Source organism: Neofelis nebulosa, chromosome 10 (genome assembly GCF_028018385.1).
Source record: "Neofelis nebulosa isolate mNeoNeb1 chromosome 10, mNeoNeb1.pri, whole genome shotgun sequence".
NCBI classification, from domain to species: domain Eukaryota; kingdom Metazoa; phylum Chordata; class Mammalia; order Carnivora; family Felidae; genus Neofelis; species Neofelis nebulosa.
In genome coordinates, this window is record NC_080791.1 from 82,844,084 (window position 1) to 82,869,338 (window position 25,255).

At 34.9% G+C, this 25,255-nt stretch overlaps 1 protein-coding gene across 6 annotated transcripts in view; it reads left to right on the plus strand.

Annotated features, from left to right (window-relative positions):
- The window catches only part of METTL15 (methyltransferase 15, mitochondrial 12S rRNA N4-cytidine), a 207,490-nt gene that overhangs the window by 118,682 nt on the left and 63,553 nt on the right, over window positions 1–25,255 (plus strand). The gene's annotated exons all lie outside the window — the stretch shown is intronic.

Here is a 25,255-nt window from a genome sequence, read left to right on the forward strand (position 1 = left end):
TGATCTCTTAACCTGACCTCCAAAGGCTTTTCCCCATTGACCTCTTGGTCAGTGTATCTTTTGAAATTTGGTGCTCCTAATTGAACATGGTATATGCTTTGATATTCCCTTCCCCTCCACCCCCCACCCCAGGAGAATATGGTGACATTCTGTCTTCCCATACTCTGGAAATTAGCCTCCTATTAGCAAAATATTAAGAGATGTAGTTGATTCATTTTACATATGATAAAACTTACTAAGTATACCCACTTCTGTAAAGTTAGATGTAATAATCTAAAATGAGACTCTCATTTTATTGTCGTGCCTTTTAACTGTTGGTCTTATAGGCATAGATGACATTGATGAAATAAAATTTAGTCTTATAGTCAAGGAGAGAGTTGGATAAAGACTAAAACTACAGAGAAAATTATATATATATACATATATATATATGTATCTCTTTTTTAGACTTCGATTTTACTGAAACCTGAATATATGTTTTGATTCCTTTTTATATAAAGAATTTAGCTGTCTCTGAGTTTTGAAATACCATTGTAGAATTAATCATTTTGTATTCTTAATTGTATTTATTCTCATTAGGAAGCACTGTCCATGTATTTTCATATTTCCAGTATAGTACCTTGCCCAGTTCCTAGAACTCAATAGACATGCAACCTTTACACATAAAATGCACAGTTATATTCTGACTTATATTGACCTTTAATGTCAACAGAATGTATCATTCCCCTAAGAAGATGGTAAATGCCTTGAAAGCAAAAGTCACATAATATGCCTCATGTGATTCTTCCTTAGGGCTCGGCACAGTGCTACACACATGGCAGTTAATTTTTTACACTTAAATTCTAAGCTCCGTTTAACCACATAGAATCTTAACAGGCCTAAAAAATTCTCATGACTTTGCCTAAGTTGCACAGCTGGTTGAATCCCTACTGTTGTAATCCCCGTTCAAATCGTGTGACCGACACTGTGAGAAGTAAATTCTTTTAAAAATGTGAAAGTGTTGTGGCGCCTGGGTGGCTCAGTCGGTTAAGCATCTGACTCTTGATTTCGGCCCAGGTCATGATCTCACAGTTCGTGAGTTCATTCCCTACATTGGGCTCTGCACTGACAATGCAGAACCTGTTTGGGTTCTTTCTCTCCCTCTCTCTCTGCCCTCTCCCGCTCTCTCACTCTGTCTCTGTCAAAATAAACTTAAAAAAAATGTGAAAGTGTTTCATTCAGCCCAATTCTCTAGTATAATATTTTGAATAATATTGCTCATAGACTATTATTGTATTTCTGTTACTATTCATACAACTTATTTTTTTCTTGACCTAAATTACTGCTTAGTATCTGATAATCAACATTAATATCTCACCATTTTTTCCATTCATTTTAGTAGAATTTTTTGTACATTGGTAATTAGAGCAATAGAATTAGTGGTTATCTGGATGGTTTTTGGTTTTGTTTTGGTTTTTTTTGTTTGTTTGTTTGTTTTGGTTTTTTTTTTGGTTTGCAACTACTCAAAAATCAGTGTAGACTGAGGACCCTGCTTAAGAATATCCTCTCTGGTAACGAACCTCACACCACTGTCGTCTCAGATCCTGTGGTTACATGTCACCTAGTTATTGATCAAGTCAAGGATCAATTGTTTGTAGGAACCAAGAAAAATCATTGTGTACCAAGATTTTGTTCTGCATATTAAGAGAATAAAGATGTAAGGGATTAGAATACTCTAGAATACAGTCTCTTTAATATATTCCTTTTCATACCCTGTTCACAGTCTCTTGTGGTAGACTTCAATTCTGAATAGACTTTGGTTCTTCTACTCGTTAACTATTTGAACTTGGACAGACTACTGGCTCTCTTTGAATTTTTCCTTATCTGTATGGTAAGGGCTTAGTTAGGCTATATGATCTCACGGATTTTGTGTAACATTTAAGTTGTAAATATTGACTACAGAAGGATATGACCTGGTGTAAGCATTGTGTATGGAGAAAAGAATCCTTCTTACTCACCTAAGGATTTACTTGTAGTAATGCTTTGCATCAATAATAATAGCTATAATATATCAACCATCTAATATACAAGCCTCTGTAATTGGTGGTAATCAAAACAATTGTAAAATACGTAATAAGCCAATCAGAGACTTTGTGAAATGAATTCTATATGTGCTGGGAATGAGTAAGTACAAATTACCAAAGATAGCTAATGCTATAGAAAACAGTGGCTAAACAAAACAGATATTTTAAGGTCTGTGTATGTTAAGGTCAGGCCAAGCCCTATTTGTGATTCATAGGCAGGTAGGATCCTCATTCCCTGCACACCTCCCCTCCCCCTTTCCCTTGTGAATTCCCTAACTTTACAAGGTCTGAATTATTCAACCAGATTAGTACTATATGGAATGTAATGATGAAGTCTTCCACCTTAGCAGGTAGAAGCTTACTTATATCACAGAAAGGTAGAGAGAAAGAACTTTCTTTGAGAAAAGCATGAAAGAGGCAGTGAGTAAATGAAATTGTCAATCCTTTGGGCCTCTCTATATTATCTCCTATTTGGAGTCTGACATGCACATGAAGCCCTAAATACAGTATCTGGGGAGCATCCTAATCTAAATTATTATTATTGCAATGAATAAATATTAAACATAAATACATTGTCAATCATAATTTCATCAGCTTTCCTAACTTGGTATTAGTATTGGAGTTCTGTGGTTCTCTTCTCTGTCTAGTTTCACACCCTTAGTAAGCTCACCAAGTCTAATGGCCTCAAATACTATCTTCATATCAATATTCTCTCTGGAACTCTAGACGTGTATACCTAAATACTTTCTTGACATCTCTACTTGCATATATGATGAGACCTCAAATTTAATGTGACTAATTGAACACCTGATCTTCACCCAAAACCTGCTTTATTTATGTCCTTCCTCATCCTTCCAATAGGTATGGCCAAAATCCTTGTAGACATCCTTGATTTCTCCCTTCCTCTCTCAGCCTACATCTCCTCCATTTAACTTCACAATATATTATAAATGAATACCTAGACTGCACCACCTCTACTGCTACCGCTCTGTTCCTAACTACCATCTCTTACCTGAATCACTGCAATAGTCTCTTACCCAATCTTCTTGTCTCCTCAGTATATTCTCAACACAGCAAACATTAATGATCCTTTTAAAACAAAAATCAGGTTATGCCACTCCTTCGCTCAAAACTCTGCAATGGTAGCTATTTTACAAAAAAATGAAGAACTTACAGTAGGTTACAAAGCCCTACAATGTATAGCCTCCTCATTACTTCTCTGCCCCTTGATCATTTTGCTTTGGTCATTCTTGCTTCCTTGCTATTCCTGAAATTACCAAGCATGCCTCTGAATTAAAGGGATTGCATTAGAGATTTCCTTTACCTGGAATGTTTTCCCTCTTCTTTTCCCTCCTTAAAGTCTTTGCTCAAACATCATCTTCTCAATGAGGCCTACCTCACTACTTTATTAAAATCACAACCCAGCACTTCTGATCTTACTCTTTCCTATTGTATTTTGTATTTTTTTGATGCTACTTATTACCTATTAAACTATATAATTTACTTATTTAAAATGTGTATTCTCATTCCCTACCCCTTCCAGACTATCAACTCCATGAAACAGAATTCTTTGTTTTGTTTGCTGATGATTCTCAGTAGCATAGAACGGTGCCTGGAATATTGCCTGTGAGGAGCACTGTTCTAGAGATTTTATATACATTAGTTCATTTAATTATTATTTCTGCATGTATGGAGGAAGACAACTCATAGAGCTCCCCTAACTTGGCTGAAGTCAACATGTGGTAAATAGTGGAGCTGAGATTTTTCTGTTTAAATCTTCTGCTCCTTGCCTCTCTTATGCAAAGTAAGGAAAAACAAGGCAATAGAATAAATACGGATAGATTAAATAATAACGATGTATAGATTTAGGTGTTATTTCATGGATAAGGCACTGTTCTAAAAGTGTGTACTATAAGAATAAAATATTTTTTATTTTAATATAGAAATAATTGAATAACAATTCAAATATTTTCTTTCATATAAATCATTGTCTTCATCAATCACTTAAATAAATATTGCTTTGTTTTGATATATTAGTAAATATTGTTGCTGAAACAGAAATTTTTTCTTCTTTCTTTACACAAATATATCCTCTATGCAGTCCATAGCAAGACACTGGTATAGAAAAACTATTATCATTCTGATTGTGCATGATCTGTTTGATGGATTGTTCCAACCTTATAAGATCTGATTTGCACTCGCTTTGAAATAAACTGTTTCAATTAGCATCTTTTCGATATTAAATATAATACATAATTAGAGCACACCCTTCAGGTGTTTTCAACTTACCAGTTCCAAGTCTGGTTCTAGGGTAAGATTGTACAGTTGCTCTATTTTGATTGGAATGCCTGTATTTATTTGAGCAGTATCCTTTCAGAAAGGAGACTGATATTCCTATATGAGCTAATATAATAAGCCCCCCGCCCTTCCTTTGGCATTCTGTAGACTCACTGTTCCTATTGCTGTAAGTCCTTGGTTAAAATATCATCATTATACCTATCAAGGGAGATTTACCAGTGTATGAATCACTTTGTCTTTGAGATATGTATATATTTCTAATTTGACACTGTGCTAACAGTGAATAAGTCAGCTGTGTACCACTTTAGGTCCAGACAAAATAAAATATAGTATTTTTTAATTCTGAAATTTAAGGAGCAGGGCATCCTACACCACCAGATACTATTTTGGTATAATCTATCACCTTTGTTAACATTTTATTGGATATAAATCATAACGTATCAGGTTGCATAGCGACAATATGGTTCACCAGGCATTCTATTTTTATAACTTTATTTAAAACTGACATGTAACTTGCTGTACCTGAAACCCCAAGTGAGCCAGTTATTGGAGTGTAACAAAGTTTTGACGTCAGAGTAGCTATTTATTCCACTGGAAACCATTAGCGATGCATTACCCTTTGGCACTGCTGTTTTTTGCAGAAACATGGTTAAAATTTTATGACTGATTTTGACCAATTAGATTTCTTTCCCTCTTAGAACTAAGAAATTATATATAATACACAAATATATATACATGTGTGTATACATAATATGCATATGCTTTATATTCCTAAGGTGTGTAATATATATTTAAATGTTTATATTTATATATACTCTAACATTATACATATAAAGCCTTTTAAAAGTTTCTTCTCAAAAGCCACGTATTATGTTTTTATTTTCTTAAGACTGCTTAGTATTTCATGGAAAAACATTACCTATATATTATTGTTATTTCTCACTATCGATGTGGATACTGATTAGCTGCTTAGTTTTACATGTTTGTTGTCATTATTGCTGTTGCTTTTATTTTAAGAGGACTCCATAGCATTTCATTTGTTTACTACCAATTGTAGATTCTTTGGAAGTGATGGGGTAATACCGTGTTGTACAAATGTAATATAATCAGTTACAGACAGGCTTTCCTCCTGCTTCAGTTTGTCTGGTTTTTTGGGTTTTTTTTTTTTCCCCTGAAGATACTAAAATATGCGCTGTGCATCCACGCATGGTGTTAAAGTCCCTTGACTCCTGAGCCAGCCAAGCAGCAACTTATATGTTGAGCTCTGCCAGTGCATTTCAAATTGGATCTGATGGGACCACCATTTAGAATTAAGAAGAGGAAGTTTTTTGAGTTTTTTATTTAATGACCTAGCTGCTCTTAAAACCCTGTATAAAACTTTGCCAAACTTGTGTTTGTGGAATAATTCAGTTGTCAGTTAAGGAGATGCTTGCATTTAATCTGAGAAAAGAAAGTTAATTCTCTCAAACTCCAATGTGAAACTTCAAATGAACAATCATCTTATTATTATTTTTCATGTGTCATCTACTTTTTAATCCTCACATATTATTGGGTTGATTGTTTTTCTTCAGAAAATTCAAATACTTCTATATAAATTGGTAACCCCTTCACGTTATATAATTTTTTCAACTCATCTTTTCCTCTTGAAACCCACCCCACCAAAACTCTTTTGAAGTTCAAAATGTATATGATGAGTTCCAACTCCAAAAGTAGCATATTTCTAACAAAGCATCCTAATATTGCACATTGGTTAAACATAGAGGCATTAGAAGCAAAGAGCAAACAAGGTTAGAATCTCAGCCTGCCGCTACCTCTGACAGTGACCATGCATTTTTAAATCCAGAGTCAGTTTCCTGACCTGTGAAATAGGTATAACAACTACTTCAAAGATTATTATTTCTGTAAGGATTAGATGAAATAACAAACATAAGGTAGTTCAATGTCTGGCAGATAGTAACAACTCAGTAAAAGGTAGCCATCAATTGAGCTGTTGCACTCGATTAACTCTTGTTGTCTACAGAGCAGTATGGCACAGGACCGGCTTTAGAACTAGACTGCCTAGGCTGGAATCCCATGTTTACTACTTATTGGCTCTGTAAGCCTCAAGAAGTTCTGGAGCTCTGCTGCCTCAGATTCCTCATCTATGAAATGGGAGAATATGGTTGTACTTACTTCAGGTGTGTTTGAAGATTATATGCTTTAATACAACGAGAATACTCAGAACAATGCCTGCCACATAGTAAGGGTTCAATAAATATTATTTTTCACTGTCCAAATATTACTGGATATTAGTTTCCCTGGTATATTTGAGGTTTGGTTTTGCTTTTTGTTTAAGTCTAGCTCTGGTATTTTATAATGACTAAACAGGCCCAGCTATAGAAATGATTTTCCCAAAGACACACAGCATTTCTGAGCATTTTGACATCCAGAGCCCACGCATCCTGTAAATTGCCTTTCAATAAAAATTTATTGTAAAACTCATTTAAACACAAATGAAATAACCCAAATAACTGACACTAAAATTCAGGTGAATTCATTTTAGTACTTAATGCAAAACCATGTTATTTCGGATTTTATTGGTGTTCCATTTTGGAAAGTTGAGAGAGTCCTTCCAGGAAGTCTAGTTACACTGGTCTGAGGCTAACCTGGTTAATTCTGATTCAAGATTGAGATTTGGATTATTCCTGTTTTTGAGCACACAATAAGTTTTTTTTTTTTTTTAGTTTAGTTTTGTTTTTTAAGCAGGCTGATAATTTCAGTCTGATAATACTTGCCAGTGCCCTAACCATCCATATTGCTGACCTGGATGCTAGAGCTCTATAATTCCATTTCTTTGCTGCCTCCTCTCCCTCAAGGGTGGATGCTAAAACTAGAACAATGAATAGACTTTTTCTTCTGGCATGCTTGCCATTCCACCTTAAAAAAAAATGTATACATAGCTCAAGAATTACTATATTAAGAAGTTGTTGAATCAGTTACATCAGAGAGATGTACAAACAGATGCCCTGAATCAACCTCTCAAAACTATCTATAGTAATACTTTGACCTCTTGGTCTTAGAATTAACTTGACCTGAGTTTAATTTTTAGTGTTACTGGTACTAGCTATGTGACCTTGAGCACATCACTCATTATCAAATATTTATTGAGGATCCACTATGCTCCCCGTTAGTGTGCTAGATAATCTTATACAAAGATACATTAGAAAAATATTCTCTAAGCCCACATTTCAATAACTATAAGTTAAAGGTAAAAGTATTTATATTATATAACTTCTAGGATTGTGATGAAGCTCCAAATGTAATCATCTAAGTTAAAACATTCGGTAAATAATAAAGCTTTGTACTATTATTTACTGTGAGATCTTGGAGAGTAGGGACCAGGTGTTACCTTTGTTACCTTAGTATCTAACATAATACCTGACACAAAGAAGTATTCAGAAAATGCTAGCAGACTGATTTCCTTAAAAATCTCAAAAGCATTTATCTGTGCATAGAAGGATATTAACATTTCAAAATTGATTTAATCTATTATGGCCAAAAGCTGGTATTATTATGATGTACCTAAAGCCACAGTTAGCCTCCAGATTTTAGAATAATTGAATTTATATGTCATATATAGAAATATATTGAGTGGTTGAAAATATATTTTATACCTAAACCTAATAATAATCTTTGAATGATGAAATCTACTTAATCGGCATTGTAGTCAACTCCTTAAAATCCTTCTAATTATTTGGACACTATATGTTTATTAACATTATTGAATGGACGAGAAACACAAACTTTAGCACACTGGACTGCATTTAAAAATCTTTCATGTAATGTGTTTAATGTATTTTAAGTTAATAATGCAGGAAGTAAAATCCTGTAGACCAGAAAAGTGTTGGAGTTAGGCAACATTAATCTGACAAAAAAAAAAAAAATAGATCCTGGACATTATTTCTTACATTGCATTTCCAGGTTTGAATCTAATCACCCAGGCACCCTTTTGCAAAATAACAGCACTCAAGATATATATGAACTAAATCCATGCTTGGTTTGGGAGATTATCTGCTACTAATATACCCTTGAATATTCTTTTAAAATGAGAAATTATATATAGTAGTTACAGGACTAAAACTCAGCAACTGAAAAGTACAGAAAGCCTTTTTTCAGAGAGAGGTCACTGGAAAATAATACGGCTAAAAGAAATTTCCTTCTGACACACACCCAGCGACTTAATTTGCATTTACAGAGGGAATGAATTTTCTTACTCCCACTGAACTTAAAAAAGCAATGAAAATTTACTAAAATTTCCCACTATCAATTTTAAGTTTTAATGAACTTTCTTAAAGAGGCCAGAAAGGTTATATTTTCTTTTCCTTAGACTAAAACCATTAACTATTTGCCATAATCTTCTTGCTATATTATGTAATGACCACACTAAGTGTCTAAGCTAATGAGAACCACCAACAGGACAAAAGTTTGCATGCTTTCTTCTTCTTCTCAGGATACATCATTTTATTTTATTTTCTCTGGATACACATTTTAATATGCCAGTAGTTGTCAGCAGTGTTGCCCAGTGAGTATTCAAGACTACAGGAAAAAACATGATATGGCTTTTAGGGCATCAACTTGTTAAGTTAAACATGGTTTTATAATTAAACATTATATTAAAACGAACACAGATATAGAATAGATAAAAAATGTGCATTAATTTAAACATTAAAACCTCAGGCTTCATGGTCTGAATTTTGAACTAATGACTACTCTCTTCATTTGAAAAACACTGCTTTGAGGCACCTGGGTGGCTCAGTCGGTTAAGCATCTGACTCTTGATTTCAGCTCAGGTCATGATCTCACGGTTCATGAATTTGAGCCCTGCATTGAGCTTTGTGCTCACAGTGTAGATCCTGCTTGGATTCTCTCTCTCTGTCTCTCTCTGTCTCTCTCTGTCTCTCTCTCCCTCCCTCTCTCTCTCTCTCAAAACAAATAAATAGACATTAAAAAAATGAAAAACACTGCTGACTTCCATTATAGATTTTTTTCCTTCATTTTAAAATACTTGGTTGTATTTAGTGATTTTTATTTATTTATTTAAACTGAACTCAAGGTGCCGTCTTAGAGTCCATCCATCAAAGGCTACTAGGGTAGGAATTGGAAATTTCAGATTGACTAGAGTTAGGGCCAGTTGATACATGAAGGCAGGTTAGCATGTGCCCCCATACCACTTCCTCTGTGTAGGTGACTTTATTGCTTACCACAAGTTAAGTGGAATTTCTCTCTTCTCTCTGCAAGGAGTGACATACACACCTACTTCCTAAGACTCAGGTTCCTAACAGCTGCTGTCCTTTGTCTATGTGACAACCATCATTCTTTAGTATAATAGTAAGCATTTAATTTTTCTCACTCATTTGCTTCATGCTTGTTGTACATACTTCATAAAAGCTATTATCAGCCTCAAGAATTTACCATTCCTCATGGTCTTTATAAACATGCCTAAAGTTTTTTTTCTTTGTGTCTGAATCTAACTGTTGCACCTTAAAGAGGGCTGTAAGTGAGAATACCTCAGGAAAATCCCCAAAATATAGCATGTTTGTCTTGATGTTGATTCTTCAGGTTGGTAAAAAAAAAATCCATAATTTGTAAACACTCTCTAGATGATTGTGATATTCATCCTTAATTAGAGATGTCTAGATTAAATCATCTGGCCCCTTCAGACTTGATTCAGGCCATCATCCAAGCATCCTGCATCAACAATCCCAAGCATTCAAAACTATTGATGTTTAAATTGTGATAGAATTCCCTGAATAACTAATAGAATCAGTGGTATATTTTGGCAGTGTATATGCACAGTGATTATTTAGAGGCTGAATTCATCTAACCTACTTCACAGGGTATAAATTTTAGAAAGTGAAACCTCCGAGAAATGGATACTTTTTATTCCAATTATCACATTACTTTTTAGAAAATTGGATGTGAGGGTAGTATGAAGGGAGTGAGGTTAACCAGCATGCAAAAGCCAGAGACATATTAGAAATCATAGAAGGAGCAGTTTAAAGACTATTTTTTAATTACTCTATAATTATTACCCAGAGAAAACCAGACTGTAGATAAATTTTTCTGCATATGAAAAAAAATACATTTATTTCTGGGACTTTTTAAGTGCCCCAGATGAGGAAAAAGAATACTCCAAAAAGAAATTTTGTTTAAATAGTATTGTGACTGTAATACTATCTTTCAAAGTAAAGCTCTTCAAAGTTTTCTTTTTTATTGAGTGAATTAAATTTATCTTTAATTCTCTGGCTATAGTTGGTATGAATTGTGAATTTTATTTTTTTTGTAATAGAACATGCTAGTGTTCTTCCTTTGATATTGTATGTAGGTGGCAAGATATTGTGAACAAAAACTTAAAATAATCTAAATTGATTGTGGTTACAGATTAGTTCTATAAAACTTATAACTCTCAGACATGTGAAAAATAAGTGTCTAAAACTTATGCCCATATAACAATTGTATTTAGTTAACTACTTATGGGATAAGCACTGTATAACTACGCTTCTTCTCCAAAGCCTGTATAAGTATACTTTGTATCTTACATCTCTTTTTTAGTAGTTGATCACATTTAAGTATGACTTAAAAAAAGAAATGAGTTATACTAAATGTCATGATAATCACCACCTTTATTGTAAAAAAAAAAAAGTTTATTATACACTTAGAAATTTTTGGGTGATACAAAAGAGTATATGACCTAGTCCATGTGACCCTTAAGAAATTTAGGTTCTTATTGCAGATGAAGCAGGATGCACACAATAATGTTACAAAGTAGCATGTACTGAGTGCCAAATGAATCATCAGTAAATTCTATAGCAATCTAGGAAGAAGTGATCAGCAAACACTGGAATAGTACAGTCCAATTATGTTGGTGTTTTTATGTGAGCATTACATAGAATCAGAGTTCAGTGTTTGAATACCATGTCAAAAGAGTACATGAAATGCTAAAATAAGAAAGCAGTTTTTACCAAGAAAATTTCCTTATTAGAAGTCTTTTTTATTCCTTTTCTAATCTTTTTATACTATTAAAGTATATATAACATCCCTATGAGGGGCCCAAGTATAATGAAGCCTTCTCTAGACCAAATATTTGGGAAAATTACATTTTTATTTGATATTTCTTTTAGTATCAAGTATCCATCTCCTGAAAATATAGGCCTGAAACTGAGGCCAGAAGAAGTCTTCCACTTTAACGTCCTGTTATATATTCATTTAGTAAAAATTTAAGTGCTTACTATTCTGAGACAATTGCAGAAGCTATCTGCCCAGCCCTGACTTCTCTCCTTAGCTTCAGTACAGTGTGGTCAACTGCTTCATGGGTCTTGCCACTTGGATGTCAACCTAGTGATATCTATCATCTCATATGTGTGTAGTTGGATTTGGTATGCTCATATTTTGTTAATTTTGTTATTTTTTTATTTTGTCCATGAGAGAGATTGGTCTTTAGTTTTTCTTTTTTGTAATATCTTTGTTGAATTTTATATCAGGGTTATTCTGACCTTGTAAATTGAGTTGAAAGAGATTTCCTCTTTATTCTCTGGAAGAGCTTATATACTACTACTGATTTTTTTTGTTTGTTTACATAATATTGATGTTGTATAAATGTTAGAAGAATTCATAATAAAGCCATCTATGCCTGTTTCCTTTGTGTGAGGTTTTATAATTATAGATATAATATCTTAATGTTTTAGGACTAGTTTACATTTTTTCTTAGGTCAGTTTTATATGTAGGATTTTTCTGGGAAATTTTTTATTTCTTATAAATTTCTAATTTATTTTCACAAAGTTACTAACAGTGTCCTCCTATTACATTTTTAATGTCTGTAGAATCTGTAACGACATGTTCTTTTTCATTCCTTATATTAGTAATGTCTCTCTTCTCACTTCGTCATCATCTTTATAAGGGGTTAAACAAGTTTCTTAGTATTTTCAAGGAAGAAATTTTTGGTTTTTGTTTAATTCTTTCGATTGTATGTTCTTTTTCTATTTCTATAATTCGTTTTTGCTCTAGAGAATTTCCTACCTCTTTTTAGGAATTTAAATTGCTGTTGTTTAACTTATAAAAATGAATGCATAGATCATTGCTTTTCAGCCTTTTTAAACATGAACATTCAAGTATGTGAATTTTTTTTCAAATATAATTTTAAAAATATAAGTTTTGATGTGTTGTATTTTCATTGGGTTTTAAGTTATGCTGTACTTTTTATTATTGTTTAAAATATTTACTAATTTCCATTCTTTCTGTATTATTTAGAAGTGTATCACTAAACTTCTAAACATTTGGGGACTTTCTAGCTATTTTCCTATTATTGATTTCCAATTAAGTTCCACTATGTTTAGAAGACACATTCTGTATAGTATCAGTTCTTTGAAATTTGGTGAAACTAGTCTTACAGTCTGGCATATAGTCCATTTTTTACATATTCAGTATACCTTTAAAACTATGTATATTGTGTAGTTTTACAGTGGGGAGTTTTCACATTTCAGTTATATCAAAGTTGATAATTATGTATTTGGAGTCTTCTATATGTCTGCTTATTCTATATTTACTAAGAGTGATATTTAAAAAACTACCATGATGATTATGTATGACATTTTCCCCCTTACTTTTTACTTTTCTGTCTCCAAGAGTTAAGTTGTTATTTATAAGCAGCATATAGATTTTAAAAATCTTAGTCTTTGAATTTGAATTTTTAACCTGAGTATTTAATATAATTACTGTTATATTTGAGTTTAAATCTGTATACTATTTTCCTGTTTATTTTCTGCTTGCCTAACCTATTCTTTGTTCCTTTTTTTTTTTTTTTTAACTCCTTTATTGTCTTCTTTTCTTGTTGTTTTTCTATCTTCTCTCTCTGGTTGCTCATACATTATACATTATTATTCTTTCTAAGGTTACTCTGGAGATCACAATATGCATAATTTGCTATGAAAATCTCACATAAATTAGTACTTTAATCTCTTTCTGGACACTGGAATTGCAAGAATTTTAAATTCGTTAACTACATTTATCACACGCTTGCCTCTTGTGCTACTACCATATATTTAACTGTACATATATAAAAGGCACAAGAAATTATTATTGTCTTATACAGTCAGTATTCATCCAGATTTACCAAGATGTTACACATTCCAGTGATCTTCATTCCATCATGTATTTTCTTTCTTTCAACTTGAGATTACTTTCCTTCTGCCTGAAGAAAACTATTTTCAGTATGTCTTTTAGTATGGGTCTGCTAGTGGTGAATTATCTCAATTTTCTTTATCTGAAAATATTTTTATTTCCCTTTCACTTCTGAAAAAAAATTTACCAGTCTTTTGGCTTTCATTACTTCAGTTCTGACTATTGCTCCTGTGAATGCAATATATCATTTTTCTTTGTTCTTAATATTTTAATTTCCCTTGTCTTCACAAATTCTACTGTGAAGGTCCCACTGTTGGTTTTGTTTCCTTTTGGTTTTGTTTGTTTATGTATTTATTCTCTTTAGACTTTATTATGCTTTTTGAATCTTTGGCTTGAAACCTTGAATCATTTTGGAGTCTCTTGGTCATTATATCATTATAAACATTGTTTTTTTGCCTCATTTCCTCTCTCTTCTCCTTTGGAATTCCAGTTATACATATGTTAGATTTCATTACCATGTTACATGTCTCTTATGCTCTGTTCTGTATTTTTCAAATCATTTCCTCTGCCTTTTTCAGTCTTAATACTTTCCACTAAACTATCTTCTATGTCAGTAGTACTTTCGTGGTCTATTTTCTAAACTTACCTATTGAATTCTTAATTTTAATTCTTGTGTTTATCTGTTTTCCATTTGCTCTGATTTTCATTTTACCATTGTCTATAGAGGCATTTTTGGGTTGAAATTACTTAATTTATCCTTTCTTTTCTTGAGCATATTAGTTATATTAAAGTTCATTCTAAGGACTTTATTCTATATTCTGTATGTCTGTTTCTATTATCTATTCCTTAAGGTATTTGGGCTTTATCTCTTGGTCTATCTAGTAGTTTTTTATTTGATTTCATACATTGTTTTTGAAAACTCATGGAGCTATTTTGAGAGTCTGAAATGTATCTTCCTCCAGATATTATTTACTGTTGCTTCTGGTGGGCAATTCATCAAAGACCATATCACCTTATTGCAGTGTGTATTGAACTGATTTGAAACTGTATTGCAGTCTTTGTGTGACTTATTTTTGGTCTACCTTTCCACGAGTTTTAGCCCTTTTGGGTCCCATCTAAAATTTTAGGGCTATTTCCTGGTCATATCCACTTAATGGACTCTAAGCTCAATCTTTGTCTCCCTCATCCTATAAGGTTCCCAAAAGTTCTCAGTTTCATAGCCTCTGAGTTTCTACTTGCAAATAAACAAAGGCCTTGAGTGTCAGGCTCACTTGTTTGCACTACCCATTTATCTCCTCAAGTCTTAGCTGCTTTTGTAGCTGTCTGATCCCTTCAAACAGATAATTGTAATTCTCTAACTTTCCTAGGTTTTTTCAATGGAAGGGTTGTTCTGGTCAAGTTAATTGCTATAGACAGAAATAGATGTTTTCAAATATATTGATTGGATTATCTTCTGGATTGTAAGCTCTGCAGTCGTGGGATTTTATGTTTTATTTACTTATATCACAGGTGCTTAGAACAATGATTGATATTTAATAGTTGTTCGGTAAATATTCATTTGTTGTTTGTTTTTGTAGCCGAGCACTGGGCAGTCTAATTTCTAACCTTGCTATGTTTACAACTCACAATAGCTATAGGACTGTAACAAATTAGTGAGTGGAAAAGTTATGAGGCCTGCCAAGCTATTATTCCAGAACAGGGGAGATTACTCCAGTGAATAAATGTTGAAAATTTTTGTAAGAGATACAAATACCAATTACATTTTATCATTTCTAAAATGTGTATTATTCTAAAATGTACATTATGAGTTTGAATGAATGGCTAGATCAATTTTTAACAAGTATTTCCTGAAAGGAAATACAATGGTCAGTAAATATGCTATCGAAGATTTTGAACAAATTATGCAAAGCAAAAATAATGTTTTTTTTCATTCTACCTCTGCGGTGTATGGAACTATTCTTTGAGCAAGGGCATCTTTTAATAATATTTAAAAGTGATCATAATTAATATGAAAATCAAAATATCTTAGATTACATATATATGTGTCTGCAAAGAGCTCTATGCGGTATGGTAAACATAAACATATCAAAAAGTTAACAGTTCTCAACATCACTTATCATCGGAGAAATGCAAATCAGAACTATGGTGAGATATCACTTCATACCTGTCAGAATAGCTGGAATCAACAACACAAGAGACACCGGGTGTTGGTGAGGAAAAGGAGAGAAGGGAGCCCTCTTGCCCTGTTGGTGGGGATGCAAACTGGCTCAGCCACTCTGGAAAACAGTATAGAAGTTTCTTGAAAAGTAAAAAAAAATAGAACTACCCTACAATAGAGCAATTGCACTACTAGGTATTTACCCAAGGAATACAAAAATACTGTTTCAAAAGGATACATGTACCCTGATGTTTGTAACAGCATTATCTGCAATAGCCAAATTATGGAGGCAGCCCAAGTGCCAATTGATGATGAATGGATAGAGAGGGTGTGACATATAATGCAATATATAATTCCAATATATAATGGAATATTACTCAGCCATGAAAAAAGAATGACATTTTGCCATTTGCAATGACATGGATGGAGCTAGAGAGTGTTATACTGGGTGAAATGGGTCAGTCAGAGATAGGTACCATATTATTTCACTCATATTTGGGATTTAAGAAAGAAAACAAATGAGCAAAGGGGAAAGAGAGAGAGGGAGAGAGAGAGAGAGGCAAACCAAGAAACAGACTCTTAACTATACAGAGCAGACTGATGTTTACCAGAGGGGAGGTGGATGGGGGGGATGGGTTAAATAGGTGATGGGCAAAAAAAATAGGTGATGGGGATTAAGGAGTGCCCTTGTGATGAGCACCAGTTGTTGTATGGAATTGTTGAATCACTATATTGTACACCTGAAACTAATGTTACCCTGTACGTTGACTAAATGGAATTTAAATAAAAACTAAAAAGAAAAGTGAACAAGTTCTCAAACTAAAACAGGGGCATGGTGAAGTGGAAGGAGAAATAATAGTGGCACATCAAAGAGGTTGAAGAGAAAAATCTTTGTAGTTAAAGGGTCACAGCCAGTATGCCCTTGCATTTGGTGGGCTTGAAGGAAATCCTTGCCAATGCTCCCAGCTCTTGATTGGCAGCATAGTGACCAACTTGTAAGAAGAGTATCTAAAGGAATAAAACAACGTGGAGCAGAGGAAGATAAGTAACATTTCTTGACGGCTTTTCTATGCCTAGGGCATCTTAGTAGGTGTTCTCATGTACATTAATTAATATACTCTTCACAAAAGCTCCATGACATTGGTACTGCTGTGTTGTTCACATAGTGCAAATGAGGAATCTGGCTCCAGAATCATTAGACAATATGCAGCTAGAAGAAGGATGAAGTTATATATCCGATCTTAAATACACAAATCAAATGCTCTTACATCACCAGCCTCAGTACATACCAGTGCACCACAGTTTTTTGTAATAGAGCAGACCCATAACTTGTATTCCAAGTGCAGATCTTGCTGGAGTCAAGATTAACAATACCTAACGTAGCCAGATTCAAAAATAATTAAAGAATTAGAAAGCTAATGGTCTGATTCAGTCTGAGTCCAGAACTTACGGAGATATTTCTTCCATACTAAGTTGAGTTAAAGGGGGGAAACTTGGGGCGCCTGGTTGGCTCAGTCAGTTAGGCATCCGACTCTTGGTTTCAGCTCAGGCCATGATCTCACAGTTCATGGGTTCAAGCCCCGTGTCAGACTCTATGCTCTCAGCACAGAGCCTGCTTAGGATTCACTCTTTACCTGTTTCTCTGCCCCTCCCCTGCTTGCTCTTTCTCTCTCTCTCTCTCTCTCTCTCTCTCTCTCTCTCTACCCCAACCTCAAAAAAAAAAAAAAACTTAAAATAAAAGGGGAAAATTTAAATAGCATGAGATATTAGGAACTGAAATGGAGAGAAATTAAATAACTTGTCCAATACCACAGGGCTTAATAAGTAGCAGAGCCAAGATTTAAACATAAACCTTATGCTGCAGTGTCCCCATTCCACTCTGCCACTGTTGTTTTAAGAAGAAATAAACCACCTCCTCTGTAATTTAGTGAGTTTGTGTATATACCTTTCTATATTATGTGCTCTCTTTCATTTTTATATTCCTGTGTCCAGCACCTAATAGATAATCCTTATTCAGCAAATATTTGTTGAGTGCTGAATCTGCAGACCTACAACTATGAAGAGATGGCAAACATTAAAAACAATTAAAGTATTTTAATAAAAAGTCAGACAAACTAGGCAGATTTGTGGATCATGACAAGGTCATAATGGTAAGGAGTAAGAGATCTGAAATGGTACTAAGTAAATAGAAAGTTGAAAGGTATCACAGTATAGTGGTTGCGAACAGAGACTCAGTAGCCAGACTAGCCTGAGTTTGCATTCTAATTCTGCCGCTTACTAGTCGTATGACTTGGATAAATAACTTCACCTCTGAACTTGTTTCTTCATCTGTAGATTGCAGGCCATAGTGTCACCTACATCATAAGGTTATCAGGAGCTGAAATGATTTGATAAGTATAAATGATTTGATAGGGTCTGGCACACAGAAAGCACTCTGGATGTTTGTTCTTACCATTGCTCAAATCAACTACATGTTTCATCCACTGCTTTGGCTCACTCTGAATTCCTATTTGGGAGGCCTAAGGACATGGTAAAAGCAGCCACGGGCCCTGCTTTTTGCCTACAGATCAATTAAATTTAATGACTGGAAAATAGGCAGTACATTGGGATTCATATGAAATAATGTTGATGCTAATGTAAGAAGGACCTGGAGCCACAGTAAAAAAAAAAAAAAAAAAAAAAAAAAAAGCTATTTGTATTTTGCTCTTATCCTCTTATGGAATGTTATCACCTAGGTATGTCTCCAAGTGTACACACAAAATGAATGATTCAGGTTTATGATGAAGTGAACCCTGGATTCAGTTCACTTTAAGTTCAGTGAAACAAACTTGAAGTGTCTGGGTACTGTTCCTGGCAGCTTCTTAAGAAATGTTAGTTCTCTTCTGCTTTCCATTGCTCTGCTTATCACTCTAGTTCATATGATTAGAGTTTTCTGTATATCCATCTGCTAGTTCAGTGTACCCTCATTTTTCACCACAGGGCTCCGGTAATGGATTGAAGATGGCCTAGTCTGTAGCCTAAGTGATAGCATCAAGTTGCCTTTACTACTACTCCCAATTTGATGCCTTAGTTTTAGTGACTGGGCTGGTTCTAATTACGTGTCTAAGCTTATTGTCTTATGCCTGAATCTCTTCCCTTATTCCTGTTTAGCACCTCAATTCCTTTACACTTGTCCTACATGACTTGTTTTTTTAGGAAAAGTCTGGCCAACAGTTAGAGCCCGCCTATTTGCTGCCACATTTACTTGATGTGAACACAACTAATTCCCAATACATTGCTTTCTTGCAGGCCCCCTACTACCACATGCTACCCCCTCCCAGATGATCACGTATTAGCTCTTGCCAGACCCGTATGGCAGACTCCTTGTTCGTCTCTGCCCAGAGTTGTATTTCTGGTACCAGAACCTAGCACCTTAGTCTTCCTCTGCATTCTAACATCAAACACCACCACTTACCACTGCGTATTTCTTGTGATGCCTGTAGAGGAAGCTACTCTGTAATATAAATTCTAACTCCGTAGAAGAGAATCTAGAGGGAATTTTTTTTCTCCTTCCTACTTTCAAATTCACTCCTAAATACAAAGAAAGTGGTACATTGTTTGCAAAAATGCCCACTGTAATCCCTCTCTTTTCTCTACATACTCCCTTGTAATATCTTTACTATTTTTATCAAGAGGTGAATCTAATTTTATAGCCTTTGAACCTGAATTGAGCTGTGGGCTTCCTTTGGCCAATGGGATATTAGAAAATCCCATTGGCATAATCAGAAACTTAAAAAGTACTTCTGTATTGGGGTTGTCCTACCTTGGTATTTTTGGAACTTGACCACTCTGTGTTGAAGGTTGGGCTAGCTGGCTACATGGTAGAGACACATGGTTTACCCCAGCCAACTTCCCAACATGTAATTGAGGCCAAATGAGACCAACTAAGCCTCAGTCACCCACTATCAAAAGAATCACCCAGTTGAGCCTAACCTAAATTGTTGATGCACAGAACATGAGCTGATAAATAATTGTTGTTTTAGGCTAATAAGTTTTGGGGTAGTTTGCCACACAGCAAAAGTTAAGTGATTCAGAAAGAATCAAGACTGTCAATCATTTTCAAGGACCATTTTTTGTTTTTGTCAGTTGTGTATGTTTCTATATTTGTTTATTATGGAAAAGTTCATTACTGTACTTGAGGCTAGAGGCATATAATGACTTAAAGCATTTATTTAGTATTATTGGTGAAGGTGGAAGAGTGTTAAATCCTATGAGGAAAAGTATAATAGTGATGGTTTTCTTCCCTAGCCTGTCTCAGAGTTAGTCTCCAAATTCAGTGTTTTTTGAACATTTATGTTCAGACTTCATATGTTTTAAATTGTGTTACCTGATTCTACACAAATAAGTCTTCTCTCCATGAAACTGAAAATTACATATCCCTGGGCAGCCAAAGTACCTCTTTTGTATCAAGCATTTTATAAACCATTGGAGTTTTGGGGTTTTAAAACCAAGATGGATAGGTATTCATGTTAACTCCAAGGTGTTCAACCCTGTGAGTTGGATCCACTTTTATAATTTGTAGAGTAATTCATCTTTAACATCCTTAAACCCTTATTATTAGACTTTATGTGCAGTTAGAGGAGTGGTGATGTGCCACATTCAATCCTAAATCAAATACACAGTGAGTTGTAACTACTCTTATATCACCACCGCAGTATATCCCAGTGCACCTTAGTCCTTTATAATAAACAGACCCATCACTTGTACTCAAAGTGCAGATGACTTGTTAGAATCAAGATTATCACAGAGAACCTCATAAATGGCTTCCAGCAACCAAGGTATTGTTGACACTCTACTGCTAAGCACTTTGGCTTTTCCTGGGCTTGGGTTGCAGAACCATTCTCACATAGGATGTGCTTTGAGTCACAGTAGTATTCTGCTTACATCCTAGGGAGCCTAAGGTGATGACACACGATGATGACAATTTGAACAAATTGTGCACTTGTAATTATGGCTAAATGTCCTGGTTTGCCTCTATTTTTTGTGACCATCATGATCCTCCCTGGCCAATTCACACTTTGTGTTACTTGTTCTATAATCCTTGTGAAATACATATGCAAAAAATACTGAAAATTAAAATTTGAAGGAAGGGAGGAAGAAAGAGAAAAGGGTGCATGGAATGTGCCTGTCCAGGAAAATTAGCCTGAACATAATTGTATATATGAAATAATGCCCCAGGGCCTGAAGTTAAGGCTGAGTTTTCATGCGACAGATTGGTCAGTAAACATTGTGGATGGTTTTTTGACTGTGAGAACGATCTAATTCTGGAAACATATAACTGATTTCAGCATCAGAAAACTCTGCCTTAATGATCTGCCACATGATTTACTTTGTGCTATTGCCACGTGGTTACTTTTGTTCCCATGTGACATTTTCATACTTGTGTTTTACACTGAGTTTTGTACCACAAGGATTGCATTTTTATTATTTACTAATAGGCATAAAACTGTGTGAGTACTGTGTGTTAAACAATTATGTTTGAGGGTACCCAAGAATGCAAACACTCTTTATAAGATGTTACTTGTTATTTAACAAGTATGTTAGCTTCAAGCAGGATAATAGCTGTAATACTAAGGAATTAAGACTGGGAAGTAGTGATTTGTTGGAGGTTTTGCTGAAATATAAAGAAGATTCTGTGGTTAAAGGTAATACCTGGATCCTAAAGGGTTGTAGAGAATGTGTAGGGCAGAAGTTATACTTAGATCCGCAACATTTGACAAAACAAAGCTATACAAACACAGTGATGGAGGAAGCTTAGCAGCTGTGTACAGGAAAAAAACTGAAGGGTATTAGGTACCATAAGGCAATGGTGTGAAATCAATTCTAAAATTATTTTGATATCGAGCTGCGTTAATATAGTAACTACAATAAGAAAAGGCCAGAATTGACTTTATTCCATGCTGATCATTATAGAATTTAGATCAAGGGGCATAGGCAAACTGGAACACATTCAGAAAAGAGCATCTAGCATGATAGATTTTCTTTTTTAATGGAGAATATAGCAGAAGAAACAAGAGTATGGTTTGGAGGAAAGAAGACTTAAAGGAGCATGATAGCTACAATAGTTATGATGTTTGTCTGCCATAGTAAGAGAAAAAGCATTTCTAACTGGCTTCAATAACAAACAACTTATGGGTTCATGTAACTCAAAAGTTCTAAGACAAGTTGGATTTTATTTGAGTCTCAATCTAGTGGCTGTTTGGCCAAAAATGGTTACTCTCTCCTTTCTTTGGGTCAGAATATTTGCTGGCAACAGTCCAGGCAGTGTGCTTCTTTAATGTCAAGTGAGAATCTGAAAAACCTTTTTCTTCCTATATAGTTCATTGAAAGAAAGAATAATTTTCTTTTCCTAAATCCCTAGGAAATATCTCTTATATCTCACCGGCTAGAATTGTGACATATGCCAGTCTCTAAACAAATTATATAGGCTTGGAGATGGTATGTAAATTAGGATGGCTAATCACAAATCTACATCTTTTTTTTTAAAGTTTATTTATTTTTGAGAGAGAGCAACAGAGGAGGGGTAGAGGGAGAGAGAGACAGAGAATCCCTAGCAGGCTCCATACTGTCAGTGCTGAGCCTGACACAGGGCTCAGACTTACGATCTGTGAGATCATGACCTGAGCCAAAACCAAGAGTTGGATGCTTAACCAGCTGAGCCACCCAGGCGCCCCCACAAATCTACATCTTGAGCTAAGATACTACGTCTGTCAAGATTCTCAGGAGAAATAGAATCAGCAAAAGATACCCACATACACACACACACACACACACACACACACACTTACATATATTGTATTATATATTGATATATATTATAATTTATAGACTATACATAAAATATATTTTTATGTATAAATTGTGTGTGCAAGTATATTTATTTTGAGAGAGAGTGCATGTGTGCAAGCGGGGGAGGGGCAGAGGAAGAGGGAGAGAATCCCAAGCAGGTTTCACCCTTGTGTGCAGAGCCTGCCGCAGGGCTCAGTCTCACACCTGAGTGGTCACCACGTGGGATGATATTAAGATTTGGTCACTTGAGCAACTGAGCCACCCAGGCTCCCCCAAAGTGAACTGATTATTAACCACATCTACAAACTACCTGCACAGCAACACCTTGATTATTGTCTGATTAAATAACTGGGTACTGTAGCCTAGCCGAGTTGACACATAAACCATCATAGATATAATGAGTCTCTTCCAAAATACATGGCTGAAACGTTGAGGTCCTGTTGAAACAGAGATTGGCAACTAAGAGGTAGCCAACAAATATCCCTTACAATGACCAACAGAAGAAATGTAAAAGGCTTCCATGGTTGTGAGTTTTCAGTTGTTTTACATAGACTGACACCAAGAGGAAAAATTGTAGAAATAGTGAGGAAACAGCTATCAACTAAAAAATAACTAAGAAAACAGTAGTGAGTTCTTATTATTGGCAGTGTTCAAACATGGACCAGGGGATTGTGGTGTAAGGCCTTAAAATTAAATCCCAATATTATGTGTTCTTGACATCTGAGGAAAACTAGGAGATCCTCCAGTGGACCAACCAAAAATTGTCCTCCCCACTGTGCTCCCACAGATAAAGTCCCTGAGCCAAATGACCCTTGTTAACAACATCTGCTTATCATTGAAAAGCAGGTTTCAGTTCCCTGCCCATGGAATTACTCAGACAAGACAATCACTTTCATGGGAACGAAGGGCCACCTGCTCTTTTGTTAGTATAAAACCTGCATCCTACAGCCTCTGCCTGCCCATTCTGTCTGTGAGTACAACCCTCTTGTAGCCATGCAGGGCACATGCTGCCCTCCTCCCCTGGGCTGTAAGTGTGTGTGATTAATAAACTGTCAATCTCATCTGTCCAGTGGTCAGGTGCCATATTTCAAGCAATGTCCATAATCCTAGAATGGGAATCCTTCCCTCACCAATGGGGTGAACGGGAGGTGGCTAAAAAATAACTGCCCCCCCCCCAACCCAGCCCATTCAACTGTGATGGTGGAGAGGGAAGAGATTCAAACATCAGTTAAATAATTGGAATAAGTGATTTGTGAGTTGCTTTTCAATCCCATGATTCTATTTTTTGTGTTCCCGGTATTAGTATTAGCATTAATTTTATATTTTCCAAAGACAGACATAACAATCCATCTTTCTACAATTAGCCCCCATCAGGTTGTTTCACAGACTATTCATTTGTACATTTCTTCCTCTTAGTTCAAAGCTCGGAAAGCCATGCTTTATTAATTTTTATATACCTTCAATTAACATAATGCCTGAGAGATAGCAGATATTCAATGAATTTTTGGGGAATGAATCTGAGAATCACTTTCTCCATTCGAATTTGGGAAGAAATTACCAATGAGCAGTGAAATTCTCCTTAAACATAACACATAAGTAAACATCATAAATACGAATTCCCCAACACTGTTGAAATCCAAATTCACCCTATCCACCTGTAGATGGAGGGAATGAGGTCTTGGGAGAGTTGCCATTTTTTTTTCTCTTCTCATTCCCCATCCAAAATGCATACCAGTTGCCCTAAGGCTTCCGAAGAACCCTGCAGGCAGCATCTCACTTTGTGTAGGAAGGAGAATTAGTATAGCTGCAAGGTGATCCCAACTTCTTGCCTGTCTATTGATTTTGAATGCTCCATTGACTTCAAAATCCCTGCTGAAAGCTAAAACATGCTTCTGCAAGAAGGTATTTATTTTAAGCATAGTTTCATGCTTCAAGTATGCAGCTACACAGTACCCCTATCCTAAATTATGGGAAAAATATGGAGAAAGCTAAAATGCTTGGCTTGAAGATGTTTGACATATCTTTTTTCTGTGATCTCTACTTTATTATTTGTTGTAATTAAGTTGGCTTACTCAAAAATTTATTTTTTCCAGTTTTATTGAGATAGTAATGCATATAGCACTGTATTAAGTTTAAGGTGTACAGTGTAATGGTTTGACCGACATATATTGTCAAATGATTACCATGATAAGTTTAGTTAACATCCATCATATGTATTCACTTTATTTATCTGGACATTTCTACCTTTTAACCACCTTCATCAAATTCTCTTTTTCCCCATCTCCTACCTCTGGTAATCACAAATCTGATCTGCCTTTTTTTTTTTTTAATCAATTTGGCTTCTTTCTCTCTCTCATTTTTTAAGATTTCACATGTGAGATCATATAGTATTTGTCTTCTCTGTCTGATTTATTTTACTTAACATAATGCCCTTAAGGTCCATATATGCTGTCACAAATGACAGGACTTCCTTCCTCTTTTATGGCTGAATAATATTCCTGTGTGTGTGTGTGTGTGTGTGTGTGTGTGTGTGTGTGTGTGTATGCAGCTTCTTTATTCATCTATTGGTGGACACTTAAGTTGTTTGCATGTTCTGGCTATTGTAAATAATGCTGCTATGAAAATGGGGGTGCACATATCTTGAACAGAATGTTTTCATTTCCTTTTGATATATTTACAGAAGTGGAATTGCTGGATCCTATGGTAATTCTATTTTTAATTTTTTGAGGAACTTCTGCATTGTTTTCCATA